General features: G+C 38.7%; 1 protein-coding gene across 1 annotated transcript in view; it reads left to right on the top strand.

The window, feature by feature from the left end:
- The first annotated feature begins 8,571 nt into the window (after positions 1-8,571).
- The window catches only part of pcdh15a (protocadherin-related 15a), a 201,181-nt gene continuing 185,454 nt past the window's right edge, over positions 8,572-24,298 (top strand). The window contains exon 1 of the mRNA XM_087179381.1: positions 8,572-9,540. The gene's annotated coding sequence lies outside the window, so the exon portion shown is untranslated. The remainder of the gene's footprint in view (positions 9,541-24,298) is intronic.

Raw genomic sequence — 24,298 nt, 5'->3', positions numbered from 1 at the left:
ATAAACAAATGATAAATGATAAAGTGTGTACCAGATTAATTGATAAAGTATATTCATATGATTTAAATTCCTTGGACCAACTGTGACAAATGAGCAATTGTGGACAAATGCCTGGTTTTGTGGTTTTGTCATTTTGCAAGAAGACAAGGACCACGCGAATCAGACAATTCTGAAGGCTTCAAATTGTTTCTTTTGTCCTGGGTAAATGAAGGCAGCACATCTTGTCTGCAATTGTTGAAGCCCTTGAATTGCGGCAGGCCTCATTGGCCTGTTTTGATTTACATAATCTAAATATGCAGACTTTTAAGAGGCCAATCCTTGGATTGAGATACAACATAAGTGTTTTGTTCATTTGTTCATTTGTACATTTTCTGCCAATTCGATCTCCCCAGCCTTGTCCTCCAACTTATCCTGGAGGATCCTGTGATGTCCCCAGGCTTCATGGGATATTTCATTCTTCCAATGTGTTCTGGATCTGCTCCTTCCAGTTAAACCTGCCTCGAGAACCTACTTTAATAATCAAGTCAAATAGTGAAGCTGTGTCATTCACTTCTGAAACACAGCCTTGTCCCAGAATCTGCGACAGGCAAAAGGAAAAGCTTTGAATCTGCTTCAGTCTGTCTGAGAAAAAAAACAAGAGCCGCTCCATTAATCAAGCCTTTCTGAATGGTTTTTGCAGCGACACATGAAAGATGGCATCCAAAATCCTCATGGGAGCCCACACTTCCAGAGCTCAGAGGTTGACACCCTGCCTCGAGCAACCATTCAATCGCTGCATATTGTGGTTCCATATGAAACAAGTATAGATTGGCTCTGACCTCTTCGACCATAAGTTATAAAATCGAGTCTTTCCACTCAGACCTATGGCAGCTTTTTTCTTCTTCTGAGTGCATTTTAAACTAAGTCAGCATGAGATGGACAAAGTGGAGTGATCATCAACCCACACTGAGCTTAGTATTGAAAAATAAAAATTTGGAGCACCTCAGGTCATGGACTTACACCTACCATCAATAAACTGTTTAGAGATGAACATAAGGGTAAATTGTTCAGTTACTTCAACATATAAATAGGATGTTATGTGTTGAATAGAGAGCTTTAGAGATGCTGATTGGTGGATTGTGTTACCTTTGACCAGAGCCAGCCCCCCGTTTCCAGTCTTTGTGTTAAACTAAGCTAAGAGGCTGTATGTGGTAGCTTCATATAGACATGAGAATACTACTGTCTATTTACAGTGTGCAATAAACTCAGCAAAAATCTGCAGTTCCATGCATACATGCCACTGTTATTATTTAATACCAACCAATTACCAAATTACAAGTTACATTTACATAGTTACTTCATTGCCAAAGTGTTGGCATGGCCAGGGCAGAGCACACAGGGTCAGTGTTTTCAGAGCTTTTAATGTGCCACAGTATTAGGAGTCCAAATCCCCTGGCTCCTCCTACAGCTCCACTGGCTGCCGTTCCCCTGGCAGGTGAATCACAGGCCCTCTGTACATTTGGCTTCATAGAGATTTTCACAGACAGTCATATCATGGAGGATCACTGCAGAAGGGTTGGCAAGATCAGGTAAGTACTGTTTAAGGAAAAATTTAGCTTTGTTATTTCATCATCATTGATTAGTGTTGTTGATCCATCCTGCTCTTAGGATTGTAATTCTCACTTTTGATTCCAGCGCTGACATACAGCAGTCCTCCACGTACCACTGCATTAAATAAACACAAAGACACTGCCAGGATATGGAAGTTTCATGTAATGTCATTGTCATTTTTCACATTGCCAACATCAACTTTTAATGCTGAATAATCAGTGTTGTACAGTTTATATGGTACCATGTATTATAGTTTCAGAAGTTGTAACCTTCAAATGTAATTTTAAATGTATTATCCTTGAGGATACCTGTGTTGGCTTCATACTCACTATCCAACAATCATACCTGTCTGGGATGCCATTCTAATTTGCATTTAATTCATTACTGAAAATAGTTTAATTATGGATTGAATGTATCTGACACATCATATACCATGCACTGCATAATTTAGAATTGCTGTATGATGGATAATGCAACCATTGAAGATGAGCTCACCTTTCATTACAAGACACCACTGTTTCTCCTTATAACAATCTCCTTCGCCTCACACACGAGTCTGACAGTGCTATAGTTCTGTTACAATGGTCATTGTGCTGTAGGTCCTTTTCATCCAGGGTAAATTATTCTTTTGCTGCTCTTTACTCTGCTGTATCTCTCAAAACCTGCACACTGAATTTCATTTGCCTTAGGTGTTAATAAGACATTGCAATAATCTTATTAAATTACAATGATAATTGGTAACTCTGTAACTAACTATAACTCACTGAGCTGCAGGTGTGAGCAGATATAAGGATATGTATAAATGTGTATTGTCAAAAAGTTGAATTTCTCTTATGAAGCATTCGTAAATGTTGTATAAACAGTTAATAGATGCTTCAACACAATATAACACAGTCGTAAGCATGTCTTCAGTTTTAAACCTAGTGTGCACACACTCTATAAGGTCAAATTGTTATAAGCCAATATAATATCTTATAACTGTTATTAATTATTATACATTTATCAAAATCTATATAACACAGTAACATTTTTTTCACTTATTAATTAACACATTAATCAAAGTTATTGATATTTATATAATGACTGGTAACTATTTTGCAGTGTATTTTGATATATTTTCATACACATGTACAAATAAGCTGAAGCTGTTTGTAAATGCTGGTGAACTCAAAGTACTGAAGCTATGATTATATACTATATGATTACAACTCTTCAGGGTTATCAGTCATTCATCAACTGTTCATGCACCAATTATGACTGCTGTACAGGAGGCATTATAATTCTTCTCAAACACACGTGTCATTTTATGTTCACCACTTTATTACAGTGTGTTATAAACTATTTATGAATAATTTTTTTGTAAAGCTAATAACGCAGTTTCCTAATAAGACTACTAGAAATACTTTGTTTAATATTCAATCAGTAGCTGGTACTAGTAAAAATGTGAAAATCCCATCCTGTGCAGTTTCACGTGATGAGTATTGTGAATCTTAATCAGCCACAAATGAAGGCTGTGCTCCACTGTACATCCTGTTTACGGAACACTGGAGTGTTACAGGCACCTCAGCCTTTGAACCTCAAGTGGCTGAAACCCAATGCCCTCCTAACGTGAATGTTAGAGCATTGTTGGGAGTTGTGAGGAAGAACCTTTGAAGTGAGGGTTTGGATAGTGGTCTTTCTGATGCATATTTCATAACTGCAGTGTTCACAGCATTTAAACATATAAAACCAGTATTCTACGCCTGTGTATCTGAACCTGCTGCCAAAGATTCACATTCATCCGGAGCCCTTGTACCATCATGGGGAAAATATAATTTCAGAACAATTTCTTCATTACACTTTATAAGTAAAATATGTGACATTTTAACTGACTTTTTATTGACTGGCTGGCCTGGGAATTTTGAGAATGGCTCATTATGTGAACAGTTTAACTGAGTTGTTCATAAACCCAAGTATGTCTCTCTCTCTCTGCCTGTCATTTGCACTTTAATGAAGAGATTTCCAGTGTCAGTATACAGATCAATTCTACTTTGATCTGACTCACTGACTATACATCCACACTGATTCTATTACATCTATTCTAATTTGCTCTACATGAACTCATTTGTTTCACTATGATGTATTTATGCTGGTTATTAGACTTAAACAATGACAATGACGGATGGAAAGAATGGCTGTCTATATGACTTCTTCCATGCTTTCTCTGTCACCCCTCTCCCCCAGGTCCTGACAGTTGTCTTGTAAACAGTGTAGAATGAGGAGCCAAATCAGTTGGCACATTCATGACTGACTACCGCCTGCCATTAACACACACACACACACACACACACACAGTGATTGGCAACCACCTGTCATTGGCCAGGCTCTTGTTTGATTTGATCCTCAGTCCAAAACTCTTCCTAACATGTGTGGTGCCTCATGCATACCAAGCAGAGGGCTGCCTGGGAGGTTAACTAGTTCATTATCTGATTATAGAAAGCGGTTTGTGGAATCACCAGCAGTGATATAAGAAAGGATAAGATTTTTAGTGGCAGAGAATCAGATGTGACAAAGCATTGAATATTTTTATCACAGTGAAAACTCACTCTGGGCATATTAACTAAATGTGTCACATTTTGTTCTGTGCCGCGATATCTGTGTCATGTTCACAGTGTCCAAGATATTAATTAATTATGAAAAATTACAACCAATCCATGACAACATGCCCCTATTTTTTTTTTAAAAAGCCTATTAAGGGATTGTTTTTCTTAAACTGAACATTTCAGACAAAAACATATTTGTCTTCTTTTTTTATTTTGTATCAAAATAGATGGGAAAAGTAGGTGAAAAACATGTGTCTTTTTTGGTCATTGTGGATTAATGAAGATTTATTCTCTGGCATCAACAAGGTGAAGGCTACACACATGAAAAATGATGTGCTGTCATAAAGATTAATTAACTACTTAATTGTGATGGCATTCATTTTGAGCACTAATAAAACTTGGAGCCAATACATTTGACAGCAGGTAACCAGATGTCACAATTGGTTTAAAAAATGAAAGAGTAGATGTATACACTGCATTAACAAGGATGGAGCCAACAGGTCACGTGCTACGACAGATAAGGTGAACAGGAAGGGGAGAAATACTGTGAATACATTTCAGATTTCTAGTAAAAAATGAGAGTGAGAGTAATATCCTTTATGTAAATCAGAGCAGTGTTAGCTCTGGATTCAAAGTCAGATGGATGTGCAGCTCTGGTGGAGTGCTATGAATCATTCAAGCTGTCAAGAAATGCTACAGCATAGTAAAGAAGACCCAGATCTGACATCTTTATCTGCATAACAAGGAAGGACTGTGACTTCTTACAGACAAAAAAAAAAACCTCAACATTTCTTTGATATAATCCACATGTTTTATGCATCGAGAGCTTACCGTGAGATTTGTGGTTTGGCCAAGTGCTTCGTGTTGAGCCATTTAGCACTAATTCCCCCTGAAATATCTGTTATTGTTTGTGCTTTAACAACAATCCTATATCCTTTAAATCTGTTGGCAAATGGTTCTGTCAGACAACCACAAATGGATTTTAATTAGATTAAACATCTCTGTGCATTCGTTGGCTGAGCCTCTGATTGGACCAGACGGGTTGAGTTATTATGATTAAGCTCGGTGTTTATGGAAGAATGATTCTGACCCACCTGAAAATCGATAAAGGACACCTCAAGGACCATTTTCATGAGAAGTAGCCTGTGTTGCATTATAAGGTTTCTCCAGCATCTACGTGGTGATTAATTGCATTCAATACCGGTGTTGAGCTTAGTCATTTAGTTTGTGTAGAGAAGCATAAGCTGCTTTAATGCCCTTCTCAGATTCAAATATAGGTTTTAACCCCTGATAACATTCCCACCTGAAATTCACAAATCTTGATATAACATCAATCTTTGTTTGGGCATCTTCAATCACGCTGTCGCACAGTCTGTGGTGTCCATCGCTGAACGGTTCCTCAGCCTCCCTCTCATGCTAAATTGAGCGAGAATCTCCTGGCGCCCAGAGGGTTTCACAGATGGGAAACACCTCACACAGTACATTTGTTCAGATAAAAGTTTATTATTCGTCTTTATGACAGCACTGCGCTGCTTCCTGTATGTTTACAATGATTCAATATCAGGGGGTTTGGTTTATGGCAATCAAAAATTATGTTTGTTGTATGTTGTTTAAATAATATATAATATAATATTAAATAATACTGATAATATGGGATAGTTTCAACGTTCTATTAGACCGACGTCCCAAAGCAAACCTTATGTTTCCACTGTGTCTTTATGCACCTTTATGAATTGTTTAATTTTCTTTAACGACTTTCTTTAATGTACATTACATCCTTTCTCTTCATCCCACATGTTGCATATGCTGTGACACTTTGAACTGTTTCTTTGTTTTGAATTTGAAGAAGCCTCGAAATTTTGATTGATAACTATTAAAATTTGTTGTGCAGGAAACAGGTTGGTTTATTTGTATTTTGTGGTTTACTTTATTATGAATTAGGAGTTATATTACAACATTTTCGAATCAAGAGACATTTTTCAATTAATTGAAAAATTTTTCTCTTAGAGAAAAAAATGTTTCTCATTTACTGTTGTGTTTCTGAAAATAAGTAATGACAAATTAGGTAAAGACCTCATCTGTGCCATGATGCAAAATACATGAGAGAAGGTCAGAAACAATCAGAGCCCTGTTGAAGGAGCAAATGGATGTCAGCTCTTCAACTTTTGTTCAGTAAAGAATCAGTGAATTTGTCCTCATGACACAAACATTCTTAAATGTCCCTCATATGCAAAATAAGATGATACTTCAGAATAAAAAGGTATTTCATATGTACATGGCAACCATGGTAACCATCCAGGTAAAGTAGTGACCTGTCATTGTTCACACACTCAATGTAATCAGTTTAAATGGCAACACCTCGGCTGTTTATTGCACTGAACGAGCTGCAGGAACACAGCAGCATAATTCCAGGAAGCACCTATCTGAGCCTCCACCAGAACATTACATGACCGAACTGACACTATTTTACACCAGTTTCAAAAGGAATAGAAATCAAGTTTGTGCCTTCAAGCTAGTAACACACGGATAAAATCATTTCCGAAGATCTAGCACACTGACAACAATTGTTCTTGTTGCTGAAAATCCAAACTGACAATATAAGACCACTCATGTAATGTTAAGCTTCCTAAAACTATTTATCAAATGCATTACGAAATAGGTCTAATTGGTCTGACCTTCACACTTATGTTGTTATTGGTGCACATGACACTAGGCATTAACAGGGTCAGTGCTTATGGCCGTGATATAATTAGATCAGTCTCCCATAAAATCATGAGTCTTGCATAAAATAATAACATCAGTAGAGCATAAATCAAGAAATGGATTTTTAGAAATGTAATTAGACATAACTCTGTGTCAATCTTGACACAGTTAAAGATACTGACTTGCATACACCAGGTTGGAAGTTTGCAATTTGTAGATCAGAGCTTAGACGGGATCAGTGTGGGATAACTGGAAAGACTTCACATGAAGGCACTTTATATTATACAAACTCGTGTGCCGATTCAGCACTTACATCTAACGCGCTAGACACCGAGTGTGTTTTCACTCTGCTTAGTGAGATTTACAGTAATGACAGAACCAAACAGACAAATCACAACTGATCATTGCAGTCCTGCCTGATGGATAGATATTATACAGATTGTCAGTAAACATGCAAACCAGCAAACATGGCACTCTGAGAACACAGTTCCTTCTTACTCAAACATCTCATAATGTCAGCTGTAATGTTCTAATGTGCCTAGTCAGCTGTAAATTGTTCTGTGCTATGTGGGAGTACATGTATATATATAGAGCCTGATTTAACTCCTCTCTACCTCTTTATCTACTCATTAAGAAGCAACAGCAGGCAGACATTTTAAGCAGGAAACCAGCAGAGTAATTGGAAATATATAATTTGCCAAATTAATTTGATGGCTGGTTTTGGGATCATTTGTTTGTTGACAGTGGCTTTATTTCCTCATATTTTGACTTTAACAGCAACCCCATGTGTAAAAGTCAACCTTTTTTTCCCCCATCTTCTGACCTTATTAAAAGCCAATATGGTGTAGAAGTAAAACCAGTAAGTATTCCCTTTGCTGCAAACTGAGTTGCACATATTTGATGAAGGTGAAAAAATACAGAAATGCCCAGGAAGCGTCATTATTATTACATAAAAAAAGGTAGTGTTTCATGTTTTATATGTGGGCTGTGCATTAACAAATATATGCATTCCTTTTGTTCGCCAAAATGTCAGTTTGCACCATGACCTTATTTTCAGTTCTTCCTCACTCAATTACAGAACTCCCACCTTTCCCTCCCACTCTTTACAACACTAACAGAGATTAAAAAAAAAAACCTGGTTGGGTTTTGCTGGTGTTGCCTTGCATAAAAAGAACTGTTAACATTATTTAGCCTACAGGAATAAAAAATAATGAAAATTCCCATTCAGAAGTAAAGCAGAATTTTCTGTAGCAGACTCCGAAACATCAGCTCAATATTAAGCTTGTATAATGTATAATGTTATGTATGTTTTTAGCTCTTAAACTGAGCTTTAAGTCTCAAAAAAGAACATTGGGGGTAAATGTTTTATAATGTGTTGCATATTCAAAACAATATTAATCAACAGGTGATGAGTCCAAATAAGCAGAAGACAAGAAAGAGCAGCTGAATGATCAATGATCATAACAGGCAGGAAGGAACAGGAATTCACAGGAAAAAAAAAAAAAAAAAGCCTTGGCAATGACGGACAGCAGCACACCAACTGGGGAGCTGATTGGCGGATTGGGAACAGGTGCAGTGGGTGTGACAGTCACGTGAAGGCTCAAGGTGGGAAATAGGGAGGACAACTGTGGGGCGGAGACAAATGGCGGCGTCTGAGGCAACACAAAGAAATAATGACTGGCAGACTGACAACAGGAAAAACGATCTCAAAGGATATTAAGAAATGTTTGGAGTCACGACGCACATCCTGATACCTTTTTTTTCTTGTTTGATTTGGCCCATAAATTCACAAGAGGCACCAGCTGTATATTGAGGGCGTTCAGTGAGGCTCTGGAAAGATTTGGATTTGTTCCATTTGACTGATATTTAATTCATTTGATCCTCTGGACGGAATAACAATGAGAGAATTAAATCAGATGTCAAATTCTGCACCAAGTGATATCATTCAACAACAAAAAAAAAGTCTTCCCTGGAACTGTGTCTCTAAATCTCAATCTCGTCAATTTAAGGCGCATGGCCTAAATCTGCTGCGAGAGGGGCAGGACGTGAAGACGTTTGGGAATCCCTGCGTTCGGATATAAACCAGCTCCAGCACAACTTTGGGTGGCGCCAGAGCGCAAGAAAAGAGGCGGTGTGTGAAAAACCAACACAACTCACGGGTTAATCTGCCTGGAGAATCACTTTGTGGCTTCGGCCGACTCCACATCCCGCTGGATGATGTGTGAATTTCTTCAGCGGGTGGTTGGACTTGCCACCTGCCAGGAATGGTAAACAGGCTAGAGCGGCGAAGACTGCGCCGACCTCTCCCACTTTTTCACTGGAAAACGTTGACATTTTTATTGTTATTTTTTTTATGTTCAGGGTCGCCTGCAGTAGTGAAATAAACACGAATAACTTTGTGTTGCCGGCTGCGCAGGAGAAAGTGAGCCAAACAGAAACTGGCAGTGCTGAGATTATTAACGGAGTCTCTGAGCGCCCGGTGCTGTGCCCGACCCCTCTCGCTTTGAAGATTAGAGGGTTGACGGCGTCTGAAGGACACTAAGAACAGGATTAGGTATTGTGCAGGCTAACCTACTTCTCATCACTCCTACATCTTGTCCTCTGAATATTTGCGCAGTGACCTTTGGTGCACTTGGAATACATATACAGCGGGTGCGCCCCTGAGGTAAGAAAATCATTTTGTCACTATTGAGTTTTCTCAAGGCTGCTGGGGTTAATTATATATGAGAAGTTGTGTCAGAAAGCTAAATCCACTCTGAGCATATGACTGTGGGTATTTGGAAAATGACATCCTCTGTGCGAGCCTGTTACGCGCAGGTGCCATCGGAATCCTTGTGAATAGCACAGCCTTTCGATATATATTTGACAGGCATAGCGTCAGTGGAAAGATATCCCTCATGTTGTACGTTGTGCCGCTTTATCCAGGGACCATTCACTGTGTTTCACACGCTTAATTAACACGTCAGCCTACGGAAGCGCTCTGAAGATCCAACGCTCCATACGCGTGAAGGCGAATGTAATTTGCAGAATGTGAAGCCTGCCAGTTCAGAGATCAATACTTCAGGGATGTGTGTTTTAGTCTGCCCTGACAACATGTTTGATACCAGGGTCAAAACTGCTGTTAAATGCCTCGACCATCACTCTGATCTTTGGTCAAATGATTCCAGTGCGAGCTTTCTTCCCTCGGAGTGCCACTATTTAGGGAACACATGTGATTTGCATCGTGTAGGACGGTGCCATCCTTTTTTAGCTTTCCCCACGCCAGAAGCCAAAGGAGACATCTTTCTTGTCATTAGACGTATAACATGAGGTTGCTTCAAATGAAACGCACTCTTATTTTGGGGATTAACAAAATTAATCAAACACTAAGGGCCATGACGTTTATTCTGAAAATGAGCGTATCATGAAGCAGACTGGCTCTGCATCAGCTTTAAAGAAAGTACAATTTGTTGTTCATCAGGGAAGCAGTAAATCCTCAAGAAATAGCCTTGAGTTTATGGTTTAACTGTACACATGCGTTTCACTCTGGACCCAGCAACTGAGTGCACAGAGAGCATAGTAATGCACTGTGTCATGCCTTTAACTGCAGTCTATCCATCTACACAACTGCAAGCAACTGAAGCACAAAAGCCATTGTAATTTGTTTAGTATTGAGTGGCAAGAATAAAGAAACCCTCTCTGCAACTATGTGGCTCTGGATTCTGAGGGACACAGCTCAGGGCTGTGCAGTTTGATTCAGACCTCAACCACGTTTTGTTAAATTCAAGTTTTTAGACTTAAGGCCATAGCACACAGTTTACTGTCTTCATTTCACTTTGTGTAACTGTAGGTTGCTGCAGACTGGTTGGTATTCATATGACTGAATCAGTGAGATCACATATGTTGATATTGTATCCAGGAGCATGAGCATAGTCTGAACATCAAGAAAAAGCTCCTATCCTGCTCTTCTGATCTCTGACGTCATGTTATTTTATGTCTACTACACTTCCCAACAGCTACAGGTTTGGGTAGTGCCCTAGAAGTGTGCAGCGAATATGTAAAAAGCATTGCTGCAGGATGTCTTCATGAGTGTAGGGTTGGGCCAGTTCTCTCCAGAGGCTCACATTTGGGAAATGAGAGATGAAGAGTAGTATGGCTGAGGCCAGCCACACTCTATTGATATTCTGCCTGTGTCCTGCTCCATAGGCAGCCCATTGTCATGGCTTGCTCGGTGGGATAGTATCTGATGATTGAGGGGGTATGGAAGACGGTTGAAAGCCAGCTTGGAAAGAAACTAAAGGTTAATTTATTGAAGGTTAAAGATATGTGCTCACAGTAATGGCTGGTTGTGTGTGTGTGTGTGTGTGTGTGTGTGTGTGTGTGTGTGTGTGTGCATATTGTGTGAGCTGGATGCAAAATATAGTATGATACTTTAATAATGGATTTGTTTGTGTTTCATGACATGCACCCTGCTGCAAGCCCAAACAAATGGGGTCAGTTCATCTTAGTTTGCTAATTAAATCCTTCTTGCTTTACTTTCTTCGAGTAGAATTGCAATTAGATGCGTATTTAACAAAATGATGCTTGACTTGTTCAGTACCCCCACGGCTCTTTCATTTTCTCTAATTGTACCCTAGATGGCATGAAAATAAAAAAGGGGATTCCAACAAAAGCAGGTGCATGCGAAGTATCAAAGGGAGCAGCTTCTCTGCCGTCAGGTGCAACAGTGCCATACTGTGTGGCCACTCAGCCTGTGTAAGATTCATGGCCAGCCAAGCAGAAAGATTTATCTGTCGTGAGTGCGTGAAATTGCAATGCTCTGCAGTATTCTGTCCGGGGCCGGTGAGAGAGACGGATCTTCCATTGCTTTGGGAAATAAAGAAGTAACAGAGGGGAGTCATGCACAAAAAAAGTAGCAAGCACTAATGGCTGTCTGTGCTTTGTGTCAGGTAGAAGTGATCAAGGCTTTAGTTCTTGTTTTTTTTTTTTTTTTTTGTGTATGTATGTATGTATGTATGTGTGTGTATGTGTGTATCTATATATATAATTATTTTTTTTGGAAAGGGAAAGAAAATAAGCAAGAAAAGAGCAACCACAGGGGAGGCAACAAAGAGATTCGTCTGAGAACTTGAACAAATAAGGGTAACTTTTGAAGAGTGCCATGGTAGTTGACACACTGAAATGCAGAAGTTTACTACTGGCGCTGCAGAAGGTGGGTTGCAGTTGCTGTAGATAATTTAAATTTTAATGGAAGGACCTATGGGCTGCTGTGATCTACAAATCAGGAATACTACATTTCATCAGCTAAGTTTTGAGGTGTAAATCTCTAGTCAAAAGCTTGTTGCTGCATTAGGTCGTAGGAGAGCTTGACTAACCGTTGTGGTTGGCAGCTGTAGCAGAAACTGTGTCCAGGTCTCCACTGAAGCATTAAGGCAGAGGATGATTGTAAATTAGTTATTTCAGGTGGTTATGTTCTTCCTGATACAACCTGTTTGCACAGGGTAACAGGTTCATGAAATAATAGACAATGCGGGATCCCATTCTTTCAGATTTGGTTAGCAGGCAGACCTTATTGTTGTAGGGAGCACTGTCAGCTAATCTACAGCAGAACCCAACAGAATGCTGAAGGGCAATTTGTTCCTCAAGCTCCTGTGCTTTCACCCTCTTGTTAAGTCTCTGCATGTGGACTGCAGTAACTTTTCATGACTGGGCAGCAACTTCTTGCTGAGAGTAGGCAATTTTAAGTGTTAAACAAGTATGCATGTGGATGCTGAGCTTCTGCTTGGAATCCCTGATTTTTCTGCAAAAATACAAGCTATGAAATGAAGTTCCTTCCTTCAAGAATGATTACCTGAGTGTCTTTGAGAAGGGTCGTGGTCGACAGTGGAACAAGAGTTGTGCTGACGATGTTGATGTTGATGATGTTTAACCTCTCCTCCATATGAAACCCTTATGAGATGTTTCTGTGAGTGTTTATAAAAAAAAAATAAAAAAAAGGCAACATAATAGAGTCTCCTCTTCACTGAATTTCCAATTTTAACAGTGTCAAACTACAAGTCCAACTTGCCAATTACACCATCTGCAAAAGCTAAAATTAAGCACTCATCATGCTGTTGCAGTTTGGGCTTTTGCCCTTTGAATCAATAATTAGATAGTGACTGAAAGTGGTTTGTTGTTTACTTGCCCTTCTGTTAAAGTCCATCAAATGAGCAGGATCCCACCAGTGCATGAGTAAGTATACATTAAGCGCCATCTCCCTCTGGCAGCTGCCTCAGGAAAGAATTTCTCATTTTTAATTTTTGCTCAAGGAGCCGCTGACAGCTTGACTTTTGAGGGGAGCCAGGTTGAGAGAAGCAGATATGCAGATTATTTTCATTTATAATTTTGGAGGAAGTTTGCAAGTGTCCATATGTTTGCTGATTGAAATTCTATTAGCATAAATTAATATTTGCCCCAGCTCCAAACAAATAGTACTGTGCAAAAAGCAAATAGAGGGGAAGGATGGGAATTACCATACTATGATTATAGCTTGACTAAACATTGACTGCATGATTTGTAGGCATGGACAGATAACATTGTGGTCATGTTTTAATTTCACACTTCAGTAAGAGTATTTATCTGTGGCTGGTGTGACAGGTAATGGTATATGTTCTGTAACTTTACCATGCAAGATGATTGCTTGGTAAATCATGTGTGACTTTACTTTTACTTGTACCTGATGATGATGATGATGATGATGATGATGATGATGATGATGATGATTAGAATAGAATGTGGTGAATTATATTACATAAAGAATTTAACTAGGTGACTCCAGATATAGAAAATCACTTTCAAACTGTAACCAACATTACAAGGTAGTTTTATTATTAATTACTCATTCTATTTTTCAATAACATAATTCATAAGTCGGTCTGTCTGTGATTTCTTGAAATCTCACCTGTGAACTGTATTGAGTTTCAACATGGAACCCTGTGAAAAGTTTGGATTCGAAAGGCTATGTAAAGTGATATAGCCAACACAGAGTTTGTCTTCAACATCTGAGTGTAGCTTGTTAAAGAAAATATTGAAAGTTTAACATTTTAAATCTGGCTTGATTGGTTTAAAACTTCAGTAAAACACATTGTGTTCTTAATGCTTTCAATGTGACTTGAAAGGCACATCATGAGTAAAATTGACATGGTAAATATATTCTGTTAATTTTCAAACTTGCATTTATTGTTTTTTGGCCACTCTGGGGGTGCAGTGCAATGAGCAGTAAACACAGAATTAAAATACTAATTTACAAATGCATACAACAGTTGCATATTTGCAGGATGGATCTACATTAGCATTAATTTGGAGTTGTTTATGCCACCCAGCAAATTAAGTCAAATTTGAGCTCACCTTTTTAGCTCTGTTTTGGTCTCCACCAGCCACTGATGAAACTAATTGGCTCTTCAGCTGCTAAATGCTCCACTACGTTCACCAGCTACTCACTAACTTAGTGCTGGGTAGGTAGTTTACAAAAGCTGCCTGTTGCTACTGATGAGAGTGAATCAAAACAGTAAGGTTGTGCTAATAGAACCAAATAAAATGACTTCCAGTGAAATGCTGAAATTCTCAGTAGAGCTTAATTAAACTGTTGAACCAGGTGATAATTATCTTTGTTTTTTTCGCTTTTATATTACATGTAGTCATTTGATCTGTTCATATAAAAATATTCCTCAGAGCAGCTTTGAGGTAAAGCTACTTTTAACCAAACTGGCAATCTACATTACAAGAAGACAAACAACAGTGTGGAAGACATCACTGCTTTATGCTCCTACATCTAGTTCTGACTGGTTTTGTGGTCTTTGCTGCAGCTATGTTGGACAGGTCATTCAATTTGAAACTTTAGATACTTGTAAACTGAAGGATGCACTCAGTGGATGCACAAGCTGAAGAGCCCACCGCTGATGTTGCTGTGCACTCAAACAGCCTCGCCAGGAGAAACGCCATCAGTATAATGATGCTTCAACTAAAACCTATGAATTTCTACATTCACAATTACCAACAATTCCAAACATCTAGGTTACACTGTTGGCAATATCACAGGAAATTAAAAAATAAATAAAAAAAAACATCAAGACCCACGGCAACCTGCTAAGACCTGTGAAGGATTTTAGTCTCAGAGGGATAAATCTTGAAGTACATAAGATCCACCCCCCCACCTCACTAATAAAACGTCTCCAAATTCTCATGCTCTCTCGCTCTCCCTTGAACATACACTCAAACACACAGGCGCACAGACACACAGCCTCTTTTTGAATGTCTATTTCAAGATATGCACAATGCTATGGAGCTCTGAGGTAATCGGAGGTTGTGGGAGCATAATATGCGCTTCCAGGGTGACATTTTACTGATTATGCTTTAAGTCATAATCTAAAGTTATTTGGTATTTTTCTTACCACATGACATGTTTAGTTTACTAAGAATAATCACACACTTAAAGCCTTAAAGCTCCAGGTAGTGTCAGAAGTAGTTTAGGAGTAGTTTAATTTCTTTACCAATCTCTCTACAAAGAATCAGATGTTTTAAATTAAGAGGACATGAATACAAACTGTGATGATCTTCATTTCCCTGAGACATGTAGTAAGAATATCAGCTCTAACTGGCTGATTGACAGCCAGTCAGATTTATTCATGTGCCAGGATCAGAAATCTTTATAATTATCTTGGCCAAAATATTTTGGCTTCTGATATTTTCTAAATAAAACCAATGTCTCTAAGGAGTATAAATACATACAGTTGCTCAAAACACCTTCCAACTGGTTTCTCAAATGTTTGACATTTTAGTAAGTAATTTTAAAATGTACACTGTTCAGAACTTATATCTGCAACTTTGCAAGAACAGGAAGTGTGCAACTTACTCAGGGAATGTAGCATTATTGTCAGTGTCTAAAGTTGGTGCCTTGCTTGCATTCGACATCATCTTGCGTGATAAATGAGTATTTTCAGTCATGCCACTGTTTCCACTCTCCAACTGTTAACATAGAAGGGAATCCCTCTCGTGTTTGTTGTTAAACAAACCCCCCATTGATATTTGTTACTGAGATAAAAACAGCTATCTCTGATCATCGTCCTGACTCTTAATTTGACTGTTTAGAACTTCAGACTCCAGACAGGGCGACTTACAAAAACATGACCAGCGTAAAACATCTATTTCAGGTCAAAGCAGAGTATAAAGATTTATGCTGATTAAGTTATTGAATTGCATATGATCCTTAGCCAGCAGCTTTGTTAACGCAAAGCTGCAATTCCCTATATCTATCTATCTATATCTGTCTGTGTGTGTGTGTGTGTGTGTGTGTGTGTGTGTGTGCGCGCGTGCGCGCGTGCGTGCGAGTGTGTGTGTGTGTGTGTGTGTGCGCGCGCGCGCGAGTGTGTGTGTGTGTGTGTGTGTGCGCAATGGGATCCATATGTCTGAGACCTTTTCACTTCAGCGGAATATATATATATATGAAATCAGTAACAACAATGCTTGTGGGATGCTAAACTAAAGGCTTTTAGATTGCTTTTATGTGATGTTGTTGATGAGGGTCTACCATCAGCAGGACATGCTGTGCCATTCTTTAAAGGTGTAATGTGGAAGATCTGGCCAAAATTTTAGTTTTAAGCTGTTCAAAAAATGAATTATCACTATCAATAGTATGTGAAGGAACCACGGTGATGATGTCATAACCAAGACCTCCATCTATGGTATTCTATAGATATCCACTGAAATGAGAATGCTAACCAACTAGCTGCGTCCCGGGCCGTGTTGTAATACCACTTTATGACACTAGATGCTGTGAGTCAGTGTAGTGTCTAGTCTGCCCTCAGTCCCACGAAGAATAAGAGCTTCCTCCAGAGCTTGAAGTTACACTACAGCCCCTGACTTGCATCACAGAAATGCGGAGATGGCTAAAGCACCTAGAAAGCGATCTTTATCTTCATCCTGAAGGACTGTCCCAACAAGAAACCACTTTCAACAGCAAAGAAAAGAAGAAAACACGAGTAAATCCTGGTGTGGCTTTCCACTGCTGGACACATCTCCGGGCGAGTAAAGAGACGCGGTCTGATGCCGAGCTGCAACTTTTCTTTTAGACCGGTGAGTAACATCTAATGTTGGTCTGTAGCGGAAAGTATCATTAGTGCAAATGACAAACTGTACCGACAAACGCTTCAAGTGGCATAAATGTATGATTGATGATGTAGACGTTTTAGTGATTTTGTATAATTTAGCCTGTTCCTGCGACTGTTGTCCAGCTAGATGCCTCAGTAACTTTTTTACAAGTAAGACAAAGAGACTGTTTGATTCAGAACCAGCGGGTTCAGGATCCACTGCCTAATTCTGTATTTATTTTAGCATATTCATATCTATCCTTACTATTTATTATACACACACAACAGACCTAAAATGTTTGAAAATAAAGAACTTGTATGATCTAAAAAAAAAAAAAAAAATGTCCTATCACATTTGTCTGTATCAGGATTAGAATTCCAGTCCAGTCTTCCCCAGTGATGGACCAGCACCTGCCTTTTCTTCTGCGTCTGGCCTCATCAACAACACACATTACAGTAACACCTTGGAATATTATTTCTGCACAGAACAGATATTGTCTATACTGCGACCTTTTGCACATGTATTCCGTCAACACTTTTGTACATAGTATTTTTCAAAGTTTTATTTTTTCAATATGTGTATATTTATCTTTTTGATTGTTGCAGTATTTTAATTTTTGGTAGTGATTTCCTGTTAATGTTTATTGTATACTGCACCAAACACCAAGCCAAATATCTTGTAAGCAAAAACCTACCTGGCAATAAACCTTATTTTCTGATTCTGCCTTTGTGATGATGTCATCATCCCTCCCTTATGCTGCTGTAGCCTGACACCAATGTGTCGTGCAGTATCCACTTGCCTTCATATGTAAATAAAAACATACTGTTTGTATTACAAGTACTCATAATTTGCTTCAGTGCTATCAACAATTTCAACTGTAAACAATAAATGCACATATAAATAATAAATTATAAGGACATGTGGGAAAAAAAACAATGTGATTAACTGGACAGGGGCAAAGATGTGAAATGCTGCCCCCTATGGAGGTGGAGCAAGTAGCACTATCTTACACATTACACCTTTTTAAGTGTATAAATAAAAATAAAATAATAAAATGCTCTCCATGAGGGACGGAGATTGTGCAATGAGACCCAAGATATCGGCTGTATTCATAAAATGACAGCATTCTTAATATGTAATATTGAGCAATGCCATTAAGAGTTTTCTTCATACAGAGGAAATTGTACTCTGAAAGCAGTGGATATTTAGTGGAGGTTAATGAGGACCTCAATAAGTTTTTTTTGTTTTTTTTTGTTTTTTGTGAGTTAAACAGCTCTCTGCATCGCTCTCTGAATGCGCTGCAGTGTGTGGGTGGGTTCAGCTTGAAGGCCCATGAACAGGGAACTGCAAAACTTCAGGCAGCTTATGACAAAGACTCCATGTTCAATTGTACACCATTTACAGCCAACCAAGCAGTTGATTAGGGAGTTTAAAGGATTCATGTGATCAGTGGATAGTAAAAATGAGAAGTTGCGAATCATCAGCATAGCTATAGTAACTGTTTAATATGGAGTGCTCAAAGGATGGACCTCTGTGGGGGGATAGTAGTATCATATATGTGGGAGTGAAAGCAGGGGTGGAAAAGAGTACTGGAAAATAGCATTCAGGTAAAAGTACTGTTATTTTAAAGAAATTTAACTCAAGTAAAAGTCTTGAAAAGAAGAATATCCCGCACGCTGCTCTTGCTTAGCATCACGATTTATTGATCATCCGTTTCGGTCTCTCTAGACCTTCATCAGAAGTATTTTCTCAAGTAGAAGTAATTTTTAAAATGGGGAAGCGGAGGTGTGAAACATATGTTATGTTGCTGATAATACATGACAAAATAAATCATTTTGATTAAATTAAGGAACATCTTTAGGGTACCAGGTGGATATGTAGTCGTACTGTATTGGCATTCCAAGGCATAGACACCACTCCAGGTTAGAGCAGCACTGAATGCAACCAATGAATTCCAGTCAGCCACCTTGCAGCCTGTGCATCCAACTGATATTTACTCTCAGTTTACAGTTTATTAGGAACACTAATGCAGTCGAACACAACAGCCCTGCAATACATCCTCCTTCATGAAGGTTATAATGTTCTTTTTTTTTTATTGAAATTGTTGGAGAGAATTGTAGATTCAAATGTGTGATCATTTTGGAGGATGTAGCCCTTGACGGGTGCCCATAGACTTCAAGTATTAATATTAAGCTACATAAATGAAACGGCTGCCACTTCTTATAGAATTAACAGCACAATAAAGCAGCAGAAAATGTGGAGATGCAAACAAGATTATGTCTCTATTTCATTCTGCTGCCTTTGTCAAGCACCTTGTAACGTGGATTTTGAATAGTGAGCTATAAATAAAGATTATTATTATAAACTCCACAGAAGTTTATGCAGCTGGAAAACACAGACAAAACGCATAATGACACCATCCTTAAATTAATTTCATAGTTAGATCCGGCCCAGGTGCAAACACACCCCTCACACCCCCAGTTTCTTCTCTGCTGCGGCTGGTTCGACAGATGTAATTGGGTGAAATAACATGCAAATGTGAGAAAACCACTAAGGTCACATGTTGGGTGAATCTTGCAGTCACTGACAGTTGTACTCCATATTGAAACTTCTGAAACTGATTTGTATACATTAGTTACATGCACATGTGTCTTTGCTGGATTGAAAATGTGTGGAGTGTTTCCATGTTTTGGGTTAAAAGCAGCAAACTTAAGAAGTAAATGTGATTAGAGACAAGACTGGATGATTAGTGTGGCTCCATCCTGGTTGTCTTTCATGTTACACTCTCCCCTAAAGCTGATACATCACCCTCCTTTGGACGTGTTCATAAGAATTTCTTATGTATTTTTTTCATAACATTGCCATGTTTTACTTAGCAGTTTTAATGTCTCTCTGTCTGTAAAAACAGTCTGATCATAGAGAAACCAGTCTTTGTCTCTGATGTCAAATATGAAACAAATAATCAGTCACATTATTAATTTTGCTGATTAGTGTCCAGATGAGCAGTGCTCATAAAACATCAAAGACAGTTGAATTTTTGGAAATATGATTATGCAATGAGAAATAGGTTTATCTTAGTGTGTTCTTTGCAAAAACTGTCATCCTGGAGAGAGAAGGACAGTGATCTAAAGAAAAGGGGGATGCAGAGGGCAAAAGGAAACAATAAAAGAAAATTAGCAATGTAGAATAAGGCTTTGTTGGTGAATATTTATGGATAAATGTGGGCGCCATTAACGTTATTAACATATCTGTTGTTTTATTGACAGTATTGTATCTCTGGGCAAGTATACTGCAGCACCCTCACAAGACTTATCCTTTCATCAATGCAAAAATAAATTAATCGATAAAGATAAAAATACAAGGGCTTATGCATTTTTGTTAAAGTACACATGGTCGGGTGCCTCAAAAACCTTAGTGTCGTAAAGTACAAAATCTTCAAAAACTTACATTTGATGTTTCACAAGCTGTAGAAATACCCACTAGAGGTTAACATGATGATGTTCAGTTCAGCTTTCCTGTTACAGCTGCTACATATAAACTCTCAAAAACATAAATGTATGTATATGTATTAAGACTTGACTATAAAAGTACGTTTTCAGAATGTTTGTGGTTTGAGCGACAGTAACATGCAACTTAAAGAGTGAGTATTCATGCAGTAGTTGTAGTACATGTACTTGGTTAAAACTTAATAGATGTGGGTAATGGCTGTCAGAACCTTGTTGGCAGAGAGAAAGCTGAATTTTCACTGCTTTTGCTCTGAATGTAAATATTCCTTTAAGCTGTTTGAACAATCGACCTGTGCTGTCCTTTTTTTTTCTTTTCTTTTTTTTCTGGAGAGGATGATTTCAAAAGATTATCTAGAGAGGCTCATTCTATTTCTCAGCATGAAAACAATATCCAACTCTTAGCTGCATGCGGAGCAGGACATCTTAGCATGTGTTTCTTTTACATTTTACTTCATTAAAAAAAAAATAATTGAAACATCACAGGATTTTACTTTCATTGCATATGTGCACAAAACAAACAAAAATTCAACCCCTTGTATTACATTGTGAAAATTGTGTCTCACCCACATGAATTATAAAATCACTCTGAACATTGCAGCTTTGTCCATCTGGGTACCACCTGGTGGTTGGCTGCATGTAGACAGGTAACAGATTTATCACAGCAGCCAGTTTCTTTTGTGCTCTGCCCTCTAACAAGAGCGAAAAATTCTAAATGTACAAGATGGAGATTTAATGCATAAAATGGATGGATCATACGCCTGAAGACTGTTGTTTGTTGTCGTTTTCAGCTGCAAGTGACTTTAAATTTAGTTTGAGGTTAGAATAAATAAAGCTTCCTCATTCCAGGTGACAAAGCCCATTTGGAGGCCCATTCACTGTCACCCCGCAGGGTCCTTGGGATATAGACTATTGATTCAAGAGCAATTTTGCTTTGCTGGGTTTATTTTGTCTCTTGCATGATTGTCCTGTCACGTCGCTCTATGGAATCCTATAACTTGAAAGAAAATATCCTTTCCAAAACTTTTTTGTTGCATGGCATTTTTTTCCAACAAGGCCTCCTCACAGCAAAGTCTCAGAATAAATATTAATCAAAGTGTATTTGTGATGGATGTGGCCTGAAAAAATAAACCCATTCATCATAAGAAGGGGGACATCATTGTTTTGATGTCTGCTGATAATCAGGTCAGATGAAGTAGAGCTTGACTTGATCAAAACCAATGTAGAGCCTCATTTCTAACGCCATTAGCCGCCCTAAAATGAGCAGACAGACCTACAGCGAAGGCATACTGTTGTTATTCTGAAAAACAGTTCAGTCTTCTGAATACATGTATACCTGTGTGCCCCCATTTTCTTTTTGTTGTTGTTGTTGTTTGGATGCCGGCAGTTAAAACTGTTAGGTCTCAAGCAAATTGCTGAGAGTAAACCACAATCTGTTTATCTCATTTCTCCTGACAAATGTTTTGTGTGTGTTTAGTGCATGTGTGAGTGTGTCGGGTTGCGGGAAATCCTTACATCTGTAAAGGTTCTTGAGGCAGAAATACACGGCAAGGATGCAGTTATCTTGTGGCCTTCAAACATCATGCAAGGCCAGTATGTTTGGAGAGAAATAAAAGTTGCTTCACTTTGTTCTTCAGCGTCTTCACACCGATTGAGTCAACGCCATCCACTGACTTCACCCATACAACTCTGCTGTCGTGTTTTCTGATTGAAAATAACAAGGCACTGGAGATTATATGTTGGAACTGGAAAGATATAAGTTAAAATAGCTGAACTGAGGGTACGACCTCGCTATGATTCTTGCACTCCTGTGGCCGTGTCTGTGGACCCGCTTCTGTTGCGGCCTGTTGATTGGGAAGTGAGTGAGTCATGAGTGGTCAAGACACTCAATTAGGGGCACCTTCACCTAATTAACCCCTCTCTCTGTAACTGTAGAAGCTAGGTGAAGAGCTTGTAGACTGAAATACACTAGTACATGTCATGGCACTGAATAATGAGGGGCCACTTCAGGCCTTTCAGCTTGAAAAGGCATACGGTACATACAGGTGGCTGCTGAAAGGGGAACAGGAGTGGAACACTGATGTCTGCAGGAGTGTTTCAGCTGTGTCTGACTGTCACCCTGCAATGATTGGAGAATTTTGGTCAGTGGGTTGCAGTTGTCTGACAGGTGGTGGTCAACTGTGTGGGTGGTTTTGTGCAGTTTTTTTACTCTGTTTTCTTGGCACTTTGGTAAACATGTAGTGACTTTTCCAGTTGGCTCGGATTCTTGGCAGCGACATGGACCTCCACTCATTTCTTGATCGTACTGCAATGTAGGACTGTTCTTGCATGTACAGTCTACAGCCCTCACTCATCTTACGTCTGTGTTTTTTGGCAGTTCATTTACAATTAATCATGCAATCAGAGTTGTAGTTTGTAGAATTGAAAGACTGTTCTGCTGTTTTTTTTTCTCCATCTTGAACAGTAGGGAGCGATGCAAAATATGTTAATGCTGTCTGTATGAGCGAGCCAGCCAATTTAAATCCTGCCAGAATTAACACTTTAAGCATCGGCCAAATGGGTTTTAGGCATTTACTCATTCAAATCATTCCACATCCAACATTTATTCTGATTGTATGAGGTGTGTTCATACCTGTGGTAGGACTCGTGTGAGAGCAGTCAAGTGTTGAAATGTTAAACATTAAAGTCATGTTATTCGAGTTACTTCAAACCCTGCCTATTTTCTTTCAGAAAATTATAGAAATTGTAAGCTCCCCAGCTCTGACATCAGAAAAGTGTGGGTGTGTTCAATGTAACATTTTAGATCGACAGTTCTTGACCATTGGTTTCATTTCTTGGTAACCATTCGCTGCCTTTATAAAAACTCGTTTAAATGAAAATGAAGCCGTACAAAATGTCTGAGAACACCAGCGCATTTCGCCTGAGGTCAAGATTTCCTTTCCGTTTTTGTCATTTTCATTCTGGGGTTGGCTGCTAGGTTTCTTTTAGGTAAAATCTATTTCAGCTTTCAAGCACCACAGTATAGCATAGGCTGTAGTTAAGGAAAAAGAACGGGGGCAAAAAGATGACTGTACCTCATTATATTTTTCTCTCTCCTAGCGATAATCACTGCGGTCCCTGGTCCAAGCTGCTTTTCCCTTATTTTGACATTTTATATCAAATATTTCATTAATCCAGCCTAGCAAGGAGCTGGGAACACTGTTTGAACATGACAGGCTCAAGGGGATGAGGAGGGATGGACTTTTAATGAAGAGGACAAGGTTTTAACTTGGGAAAATGAACACCAGCAAAGAGTGGGAATTACTTCTGTCGCTTTGAAGTTAATGTGAGCGACTCAATTAAATTGAAAAAAGAAAAAGTCTCATTTTTTTTTTTTTTTTTTATGCTCTTTGCTCTGTTAAGCAGAAATCCTGAACCTTTTGCGTGAAGAGCCTACCCACGAGCCTTGGACCTCAGTGCTTCTGCATCGTCTTTCACACTTCACTAGATGAGGAATTTGGTGTTTTTTCTGTATGTGGGTTATGACGCTCTTGGTTGACAGCAGTGTGTAAATGCACATGGTCAAGGCCCATTACCTCACCAGTGAGTGGTAGTACATTCAATAGAGAAAATGACTTTTTGGTTCAGTGAAATAAGTGATGTTTTCTTTTTTTTTTTTTTTTTTTTTTTTTTTATCCATATGTGAGAGTAATCACTCCTCTTGCCACAGGGATTGAAAATGCAACTTGCCAGTCTGTTTCAGTCATTTCACAAAAGGCAAAAACATGATTTAAAGGAAAACATGGTCTTATTGGCATGAGACAGGTACCTCACAGC

This window comes from Seriola lalandi, unplaced genomic scaffold (assembly GCF_002814215.2).
Source record: "Seriola lalandi dorsalis isolate HSWRI2012SDOR001 ecotype SW California unplaced genomic scaffold, Sedor1 jcf7180002054832, whole genome shotgun sequence".
Classification (NCBI taxonomy): Eukaryota; Metazoa; Chordata; class Actinopteri; order Carangiformes; family Carangidae; genus Seriola; species Seriola lalandi.
Note: the sequence above shows the minus strand (reverse complement) of the source record. Positions and strands in the feature narration are given on the sequence as shown.